Raw genomic sequence first — 11258 nt, forward strand, 5'->3', positions numbered from 1 at the left:
CACAAGCTGCAACAGCTACAGCTTTGTGTATATATATGTGAGAGAAATAAATGCATTGTGTTTTTGTCCTGCAGCTAATAAAAAGGAAGGTTTGTCGGTTAATTTTATGTCTGCCTCCAAAAGTTCAAGACAAGCTATAGATGGATAAATTGTCCTGCTCACTGACCTAAAACATCGTCCCCGGCAGCTTTTGTGGACGCGGTATTGTGTCTAGACTTAAGTGGTAAGTGTGCACAGCGGGAAGAGTCGGTGCATGATGTTTATCTATTGTGTCTGTCTGTCTTCTGTTTTTCTGTTTCTCAACGATAAAGCCACTTAAACTCATTTCCATGCAGCTTCTACAACAACCAAATTACGTTTAAATACCATTAATTTCTTTAGCCAATTTACATTTTGTTAGAAAACTTCATTATGTTTACTGGCAACACTTTTATAATGATGGAAGCAGTATGTTTTTATGCTGCACGCAAATTGTATGGAGGTCATTGAGGTGGGTGGAGGGATACACAGAGATCAGGATAAGGTTGGTGATAGTAAACAGTTTTATTATTGGCAATAAATCCCATGAAAACACTAAAACTAATCTGTCTGCAGCTCTCTGCTCTAAGCCCGTTAATTCCTCCTGAGGCATCTTTTAAAAACAGCTCACAAATATAAAGTTTAATTTTAAAAAGAAGTAATCTCCTTAAAGAGCTGGCGGTCACGCAAAAACGTGCATTTGTTGGGGACTACTTTCAGTGGCGGATGGATCCACATTTAGTGCTCTAGTGAGTATTTCTGGCAGCAGGATGGTGTGTGTATGTTCATGGTGATGAATTCAACAGTGTTTTTATACTTTATTTCAAACTGCATTGTCAGAGAACATATAACAGAAACATGAGACCAACTATCAACAAGCCCATGTGCGATCAAAAATGTTAAATGCTATAATTTTTCTTTACATCCGGGTGGAAACCTGACCACAGTCGACTGTACGGCAGCAAAGTTTTGCTGTGATCAGTCAGTTTAAATGTTAATACAGACGATAAATTGATTTGGTTAGATTGGCGGTCTGTCTTACTCCACGCCAGATGTTGGCTATGATGCAGTTTTGTTGTTTGTCGACTGAAAATAGGACGAAGAAGAAGAGATTTTAGCCGATTTAATGTTCTCTTCATCACCTGGAAATACTAGAGTGGACCAACCTTCGTATACAACTAAAAAAGGCAGACATAATCACTGCTTGGATTATATTCACAGGCAATATTTCTTTAAACAAATGAATCTTTACATTCATATATCACACTTAAGTCCTAAGAAGGAGGTCGGGGGGGTTCATGGGGGCTCTCCACCGCTGAGCGTGACCTCTGCTCTCACGCCGTGTGAAAGAGAGACGTGCAGAAGCGACGTGAAGTGAAGCAGGCTGTCGCATGCGGCCGGCTTATCCTTCCCTCACATGTATCTGTGAAGAAAACACACAACAGCAGCGTGAGAACCAGAAGCGATGGGAGGAAAGTAGAGAGATAAAAGAGATGAGATTGGGGGTAAGATGGAAGAGGAGGGGGGTTGGGGAGGAGGAGGAGGAGGAGGGATTAGACAGAGGGAGAATGAGATGGGATGAGGACGGATGACACAGCGAGTGAGCTGGGGGGGGGGGGGGGGGGGGGCGGTGATGGTGGTGGTGGAGTTATCTTTCACAGAAATAATGATATCTCTTCTCCTTCAGAGGCCGTTGTCTAATCCTTTTATTCTTTGGTTATCAGAGATGGAGGAGACAGCGCTCTTCCATGTTGGCAGTCAGCCACTCAGTTACAACACAGCGCTGCCTGTCTCAGCAGAGAAAAGGCAAAAATCAAGGAGTTTATTCATGTGGACAATGATCCTGTTTCGAGTCTGGGGATAATAAACGTGGCAGGACATTAGCAGAGAAACACAATGCAGATGATGTTCCGTCGTTACACTGAGGATATTCTGAACATGGTCTGTACATAACAGGATAATCTGTTTATCTTTGTCATGTTGGCGGTCGTTTCTTTCTGTTATGATAGCGATTAGCTGTCCTCCCGAAAATAAATGTCTCAGTCGTTCATAATAAGATGTTATTAAGCAGCAGCTACCACATCTTGAGGGTAAAGTACCTTAAAGTGCCACCGACAGCTGCTACATGCTCCAACTGACTCCCAGTCAAAAAGCCTCAACTTGGCTCTACAAATGCTAAATCAATAATATTTTTCAACAAGTCATTCTGGTCTCAATCTCTAAATTCAGACCCTCTAATAAGTGTGCCGGTGGTCATTTTGAAAAATATTGCTCCGTTAATAAGATTTGAAGACTTATAGTATTTTTGATATCTGTCATGTGGGCGTTGATTGACAGCTGTGATTGACAAACTATTGTCACAATATTCCACCAAGTTTAATGTTACTTGATTATGATACCTGTGCAGTTAACACAATTTAGCTAAAGTAGCTAACGTTAGTCCAAGTGTGCAGCGCTCGGTGTTCCCAGTAAGCTAACGTTAGCTTGGATCCAAGGTAGCGGGGCGTGTTTCCAGAGTGAGTAAGGAAACACCCTGCGCTCTTTATCTGGAAGCTCCTGGCTCCAAACGGGAAAAGCTGCAACTCTGAGCTTCAAACTGGCTCCAGAGCATGGATGTATAATAAGAGCTGGATAGGGCGCCACCGCTCTGCCTTGCAGCCAATTTTTCCCAGTGGCCACTTGCGGTATTGCAGCAAAAAATCCCCCTGCGGCCCAAAAAGGATTTTCCCCATAGACCACCATTGTAAAAGAGACACCTGTAAAACTGTTGACAGGACCCCTCGAGCTGCAAACGTCATTTATGACTCTTTCTATTATGAACTTTTGATCCATGGACGTTTTATGTTTTATGTTTGAGAAAAGCGATTTAAAAACCTGTGACGTCATCACAGTGTAAAGTCTATGGGCCGAGCCGGAGCTTGTGGGCGGGGCCAGCGGGGGAAACACTACTGCGCATATTCAGTGGGCAGCACAACGCGGAAGGAAACCTGGAAGCTAGAAACTTTTTTTGGCGTATGCGCCAGGCGAGCAATTCCTATGGGACTGAATGGGCGCCATTTTTAGTCCAGTATCCAGCTCTTATAATACATCCATGCTCCAGTGAAACCAAAGGATGATGTCACACCTCGCTACGTCCATCTTTATATACAGGCTGCGGTTGTTACTTATATTTACATTCAAGTGACAGCACCATCTAGCGGCAAAACATCAAACTTCAACAGTGAGTTTGCTGTTCAAGTCTGGTTTCCAACAACAAGTCAACAGTATTATTTTAACTGTTCTTACCCTTATATTTTATTTAAAGTGGGTTTTATTAAATCATTTTATGTTCATCATTATGTGTATTTGTTTATTGTTGTTTATTGTTGTTTTAATTTTGGTATTTTACTTGTATCTTGTTGAGCATTAGTCTTCTAATCCATATTTACCCTCCTGTATGTTTGTCAATCACATGTAAAGCACTTTGAACTGCTTTCGACTTGTATGAAAGGTGCTGTATAAATAAAGTTTGATTGATTGATGGTGATTGTATTTCGCCCTGTCAGGTCACCCTCTGTCAGTCACATGATCCAGGAAAGCGAAGCTCAGATGACCTTCCAGAGGAGGGAATTCAAATTATTTAGATTCAAATGGATGGTTTTCAAAGTTATATGTTTAAGTTCTATACATTACAATATATAGTCATATTAAAATTTCAACCTTGAGTGTTCAGTAATGGTTAAAGTTTCATAATTAGGTATTTAGTCTAATTATTACGACCTTTCTTTGCTTCTGTAGAGGTGACACAGTATTTATTTTCAGCACCATGGACAGAGCCCGGAGGTGAAAATACATGGTAAATGTTTTCTTTGTGTACGAGTTGTGTCCTGTTCTCTGTGTTTCCTCTCTGTCGTCTCCCCCCCCCCCCCACGCTCCCCCCGTCAGCCCGTCTGGATGTGTCAGCAGCTGAAAGTTGAGAGTGAAAAATCACGCAGAAGGGGCGAGACAGCTGTTGCAGCACACTGTCTAATGAGCTGTGTGTGTTACTTCCTTCCTACTAGAAGCCAACCCTGAAACCCCAGACAAGACAGACAGATGGACAGACAACCTCGTCCTCGTCTGTCTGTCTGAAGAGCGTGTTTTTAAAGTGATATCATTGAATCATTGATAACCGTTTGCCCTGTGCTATACACAAGCCTACAGAGAGAGAGAGAGAGAGAGTAGTTTGAGGTTTGAAACCTAAGACTCAATTATATATTTTCATTTACATGAAACTGCTGCTGCTGTACTGATAACAGCAGAATGAAGCTCAGACAGGTGCTGGCAAAAATGTGGAGCTGTAAATTGGCAATCATACTTACATTTCCTTGGTCAAGTCGGAAGTTAAACCCGCAGAGCGGAACTTTTACATATAAATGAACGTCCGCTTACATATGAGTCCTCGCCAAACGAGTTCACACAACTCTGATTAGCTCTCTGCTTGACTTGAATGAGGATAAAATAATTAAATCGTGCAGCTCTTCTAGACTTTCTGAATGTTATCGGACTGAATGGATCAAATTCTGATAGTGAAGCGAGTCATTTCGCGGGGGAACCGCAGTACAGTCGTAGTGACGTGGCAACAGAAGCGACGGAGTACGCTACGGCAGTGACAGTGTTTTTGTAATTGGTTTCACTGCCAGAAGGGGGAGACAAATGTCCCCCACTGCACTTTAAAGTTGCACTAATCAATTATTTTTCTGTTAAAGAGGACATATTCTGCTTTTTGTGATTTTGTATTTTATATCCTGGATGTTAAACATGGTCAAAGTAACAAAACTTGAGGTGAATGTATGTAAAAGATGTTGCCTGTAAGACAAAACCCAGGTCTCAGCTGCCCAAACACTTTGATTGTAATGTTTTTATACTTTAACGATGAGATGACGTCGGCTCATTGAACATTTATGGATGGATTTAAGAAGTTGATTTGAGTAAAGAAGGAGAGAAAGAAGTGAAATCCTGCTACTATAGTTTGTTTACGTAGCCGGAGGAAGCCTCCTAAAGCAGACCAATCAGAACAGAGTGGGCTCATCAGGAGGGCGGGGCTTAAAGAGACAGGAGCTAAAACAGCCTGTTTCAGACAGAGGCTGAACTGAGGGGCTGCATAAAGGACCAGTAGAAGATAAATAAGGAGTTTTTAACTGGAAATCATGCAAAGATATTTCAGTAGAGCCCCAGAATATAAATATAGAGCTGGAAATGTGTAGAATATGTGTCCTTTAATATTAAATATAACCACTGAATACAGTCAAGAGAAGGTGGTGGTGTCCAGTTTAGTCACAGCAGTGAGACCAGCTACCATATGATGTTGTTGTTGGATGTTATTGTTGCAAATAAACCTGCCTTGCCTTGATAATGTCAAGTAAGAATCATCAGTCAATAGTACAACAGTAGTTATTTGGGACAACTGTGGTAATAATTTTGATTAAAGTGGCTTCAATCAATGTTTTACATTAATAATCAATCAAATATTTCCAACAGTTTCGTGCAAAAGTGCTTTACAGATGACTGACAAGCTGATAAAAGAACAAATGTATACAGTAACAACAATTTTGAGTGCACACAAGACAATAAAAAACGGTTGAAAATGTAAAAAAGTTTAAAATAGATTTAAAATATGAACTAAATAAAACAGATAAACAATGTATCACATGACTTCTTTTATGTGAAAGGAGTAACTCGTAACCTACAGAGAATTATCAGTGACTCTGCAGCTCCTCTCGGCTTTACGGAGCTTTATAGTGAGTTTCAGCTCATTGTTTATCTATCCGGCTGCAACTTTACTGTTCTGGTTCACTCTCAGCGCTCTCATAGCGTCATTTTAAGAGAAAAACCTCTAAAAAGTCACTGTACACTACCTGCTCAGCACCAAACAGACACAGTTAGCTGTAGACTAGCTGATGAACATAGTGGAGCATTTAGCAGCTAAAGAGCCAGATATTTCCCTCAGGAGTTGGAAAAAGAGAGCAAAAACAGAAGCTAAAAGAGAGTGAACATTGGATTTCTGTTGCTCCATAACTGCTGGATGTGGAAACTATTTGTCGCCTTTAACTTTAAAGCTGATGATACATCAATGTTTCCACTGAACTAAAAATCAGTTATTGCAGATTGAAAGGACAGAATCACATGTTTTCAAGTCTGTCTTAAACTCACACGTCCATATGTAGAGTCAAACAGTTTTTAAAATTAGTTTCATTTTATTTTTGTATGAGTTCTTTCTATATATTTTATTTTTATATTAAATTTTTTATATATTTTGTTGTTGTTTTTGTTGGAAACGTTAATAAAAAACAGTGGATACAACCACTAATCCATCACTAACAACATGATGTATGACATGAACTAATTGAACTAATTAATATTCAATTAATTAATTAGCATCAAATTAGACATTAGCAGTGTGTCCTGTGTGACGCTGTCAGCATGAATCATCCCGCTGAAGCCTTCATGGATTCCAGTAGATCTCTGGAGTGAAATACAGCTACTTATACAGATTAACAGCTGGGGATGAGATGCCTCCTAAATCAATCAATCAACCCCCCCCAATTTCTCCCCCCCTCCCTTCCCTCCAAAACACACATCCTCCCAACATGGGACAGTTTCTATCTCTCCATCTTATGTAAGTGTGTCTTGATCTCCACAACAGTAAACCCTGAAACTTGGATGCAAAAATTTCAGATTCTGTTAATATTTTAATTATTTTTGGATAAATATCATATTGTTAGTGGAAGAGCGGTACTCCTCCAACTACTTTAAGTCACTGAAACATAAGGAAAAAATTAATAGAAAGGTTAAAAAATGTATAAATCTATAGCGCTCCTTGTTTTTTTGAATGTCTCTTTGCTCTCTTGTGCTCTTCATATGTTTACTTGTTTGTTTCTCTTATTTTTTTTGCTGTTGTTTGGTTTGTTTTCTCTTCATTTTGGGGTTTAATGAAACCTCTGTGTGTGTGTTACGTTTACTCGAATGTGTTGTATCATTTCCACCATTGTTGGTTTAATTCCATCCTTCATTTTGTTTCCTCAGTCTTCTTCTGCACATTTCCCTTGTGCTTAATAACAATAATAATAATAATAATAATAATAAAAGTCACCCTGACACATATAAACACACACACACACACACTCTCTCTCAGTAAAAGTTTCATTATCATTAAGGTCATGTGTGTGTGCGTGTGTGAGAGAGAGAGCGCGCGCGCGTGTGTGTGTGTGTGGAGGGGGTGGGCGGGTGAGGGGGCACGCACACACGGAGAGAGAGAGAGAGAGAGAGAGAGAGAGAGAAGCGGAGGAGAAAAGGAGGACACAGATCGGAGGCAGAAAGCAGGAGGCGCTCCTTGCAGAGAGGAGGATGCTGCGCTGACATGCGGACCGTCGGCACTCTCTGATCCACACCGCGTCGTTACCGGCTCTCTCTCTCTCTCTTTACCTGCCCACACTGACTGCACACATCATTCCCCCCCTCTCCACCCCTCTCCACCAACCCCCTCCAACCCACCCCCCTCCACTCACACCGACAGCACGCCTTTGTGTTCGGTCTCTCCACGGTGCATCACCCCTTACTTCTCCTCTGGAGGACCGGCGCTTTTTTGTTTTTTTTTTTGGGTCGCCATGCCGCCGGCAGCCTGCTCGGTCGGACTCCGCAACACCTTGTACGCGGTGCTGTGGATCGGGCTGCTGTGGAGCAGCGTCTCGGCTGGAGGTACAGTCTCATTTCACTAGTACATGTGCAGAGCTGATGATCAAACCAACTCTAATATAACCTTCTGCATGTTTTTCCTTTTTGCAACACTAAATCCAACTCCTCTGTTTTGGCATCTTTCCAAGCAGAATGACAGCAGCTTGAGTTCAGCTTAGGGCAAAAAACAACTCGTCTTTCCGGGCATCCCTGTCTTGTTTTGAGGCATCTCGTACCGTAGGAGGAGAGAGAGGGAGAGAGAGAGAGAGGGAGAGAGATGATACAAGTCTGAAGCAGCCTTTGAAGTCTTGAAATAAACGCTGTTGCAGGCTATTTATTGAACTGCGAGCAGTTCCAACCAGTTTGGCACAAGGCTGCACACGCACCCTGAGAGAGTCAATGTGGACCAGAGCCCACTCGTGTGCGTGGGAGCCTCCATCAGCGGGGATGCAGAGAGAGAAACACACACACACACACAGAGAGAGAGAGAGAGAGAGAGAGAGAGAGATCACCTGTCAACAAGCACTGCAGTTAGACTCACACACAGGGAGGTAGGAGGAGGGGGAGGGGGGGGGGGGGGGGGGGGGGGATTCCTTTACTGACATTTACACACAGGAAATGTTAGAAAAGAGGAAAGTTGATGATGTTTGAAATGAAACATCAGATGAGTCAGATGATGAGAGGAAAATGTTGCGGTTGATGGTGTTACATCTTAAAATTAGACTTCAGGACTTTGTTTTTATGTCACTGTCACTTTCAAAGTGTCTTTTCAGCATTTTTACACAACAAAATTCAGTTTCATGGTCAGTGAAAACTGTTGTATAATAACTTGGATGCTGCAATTTTTTAACAGAAAGCTTGTGTGAGTGTGGAGTTTAAACGACAAAGCCAGTAAAGAGCCAGAATAAGATAAACAAGGAGTATTTTGAACTGTAAATCATGCAAAGATAAGCAAAGTTAGCATTAGAGCCAAATATTAGACTTGGAAACATGGAGAATATGTCCCCTCTTATGTGAAATATAACCACTGGATACAATCAAGAGATGGTGGTGCTTTCCCAGTCCAGTCGCCAGAATACAATGTCGGCATTGTACTTTTCTGCAAACAATGGATACGTTGAATCTCGATGTTTCAGTACGTAGCTCATCAACGTTTCTACAATACGTATCACAGGGGAAGTGACGTAGTTCTGTACGAGCTCACGTCCATGTTAGGAGGAGGCGGGTTGGCCGGTTGGCTTGAAAGTTAATAGCGGCAGAGATCAGCTGTTCACTTCCTGTTTCAACCGACAAAACCGAATATTTTTAGCAAAACTTTGGGATGTTTGCAGCCGTTTTTCTGGCGACACAACCGGGCCTTCTAACCCAAACCATGTGGTGTTTGTGTCTAAACCGAACCAATGGCGTTAAATGACACGCAAAAAAGGTAAAAAAAATGCTGAGACATGACAGGCGAGTGTCCTTAAAAGTGGCGTGCTATTTATATGCAATCCCATGAGATCACGGTTGTTTTAGAAGGCAACAACATTTGACCTATTTTGTTTGGAGGCCTTGATGGTGGAATGACTTAGTTTTTTGCACCTGACGATGCTGATGATTCATCTCTGTAGGTTCATCACTACAAACGACCCCGTTCACATAAAAGTAGTCATGTGAACCATTGTTGATATAAAGATATTGATTATAACCACTTAAATATACAAATAAACTGATTGAGGACCCAACAATAACAACATATTATCTTATTAACTGGTTTGACAGCTGTAAACTAACTGGAAACCCAACCTAACCACCAGAATAAAACGTTGGCATTGTACGTTTCTGCAAACCACAGATACGTTGAATCTCTACGTTTCAATGTTGATTGCATTTTAAGCTTTTGGCATGTCATTGAACGCCACATTAAATGTCCGTTATCAGTTGAATAATTGTGTTTTATGTTGTGACGCTGTGGTTAAGATCTGGTTAGGTTTAGGCACAAACATCACATGGTTAGGGTTTGGCAACCATCTCGTCGGGCACTAAAATGCCCGACGAGATGGTCAAAATGTCCGGTGGTCTCGAACAGTGCTCTGCTGCTGCTTGTGCAACTTTTTACCAACAAACTATCAAACCAACCAACCAACAGGCCTCCTCATAATCAGAGGAAATCACCTTATAAATAAAAGAAAATCACATTATAATGATGTCATCTGAAATGCGTCACTTCCACTCAAACAACGGCGTTAAATGACACGTGAAAAGCTTAAAATGCGTAGAGATAACACAAAGAAGAGAAGAGATTGGTGTGTTATTCATACGCCATTTAATGAGACCAGACCGCCAAAATAAGTGTTTCTTCCTCCCAAAATCTTTACAAATGAACATTAAAAAATATGAGTTATATGGACTGAACAAGACTAGTTCGACACTAATTGAAACATTCAAAGCAGAAACGTCACAGTGAAAGACGTGGATGCAGGTACATGTGGACATGTTGTCAGACTAGTGGAGCAAATTCTGACAAAAATAAAAATGTGAATAATCAAATTATGTAGATCCAAATGATGTGGAGTCAACGTGGGCTTTTTTTATTTTTTGGGTTCCTGTGCAGTCGCCTGCTTTGCCTGGTTGGTAATTCAGTCCTTGTTACTCATCTCTTTATTCATGTACAATGCACAAATGTTCGATTGGTAAATGCAGCAGAAAAAACACACACACACACACACACACACACCTACTGTAGACGCAACACAAACACACACAAACACACTCCGTATCAAGCGCTGCATCACTGGTTTCATCTCACTGTCAGTGTCTGTGGTTAATGAGATCACCCAGCAGAGATGTAAAGTCACACACAGCACAGGGATTGTGTGTGTGTGTGTGTGTTTTCATGGGTTAGAGTGTGTTTGTGCTAGTGTGTGTGTGTTTTTTGTTGGTTTTTTTTTTTTTAATGCGCGGATTGTGCCTGTGTATGAAGATAGGCTGGATCACTGCGTGGTCTAATTTCTCAGGGTGAGACCGATAATCTGCTGGAAAGACAGCTTGACAGCTGAGTAGAGATTCGAGAGCTCCAGCTGGGAAGCAAAGCCAACTGCAGTTTGCATCCACAGAGCAACACGGAGCCCTTTTATCGACCCACGCTGGCATTGTTTTGTAGTACAAATATCAATGAGGCATGTCCGCTTCACTTAAAAATATATATATATATATATATATATATAGATCCTCCTCTTCTTCTCTTTTCTCTCAAACTCACTCATCTTGTAATTCGCCTTTCCTCTCTCATCACATCACCATCTCCTGTTTCCTCTTCAACTTCCTTCCTCTGGTCCTCTTTCTTTGGCTTCTTCTTCTTTTTTTTTTTTCTTTCCCTCCTATTACATGTGAGTGAGAGGAGAGAAAAATGGAAGTGAGGGAGAAGAGGGGGAGACAGAGGAGATTGTTTCTTATGGTTGAATAACTCCGGCCTTATTATACAACTAGATTCTCCTCAGGCTGTGAACTTTTGAGAATATTGTGTCAGGGAAGCATCAGAGAGAAGACACCGAATGAACGGTAAGTAA

The 11258-nt window shown here is 41.4% G+C and overlaps 1 long non-coding RNA gene across 1 annotated transcript; it reads right to left on the bottom strand.

Moving 5' to 3' along the window:
• Positions 1-823: 823 nt before the first annotated feature.
• Positions 824-11054, bottom strand: LOC121885916. The gene is made up of 2 exons (XR_006092634.1): positions 10952-11054; positions 824-1441 (listed from the first exon to the last, which is right to left on the bottom strand). It is a non-coding gene; the product is annotated as an uncharacterized LOC121885916 (long non-coding RNA).
• Between the last annotated feature and the right edge of the window lie 204 nt (positions 11055-11258).

Source organism: Thunnus maccoyii, chromosome 19, assembly GCF_910596095.1.
Source record: "Thunnus maccoyii chromosome 19, fThuMac1.1, whole genome shotgun sequence".
NCBI lineage: Eukaryota > Metazoa > Chordata > Actinopteri > Scombriformes > Scombridae > Thunnus > Thunnus maccoyii.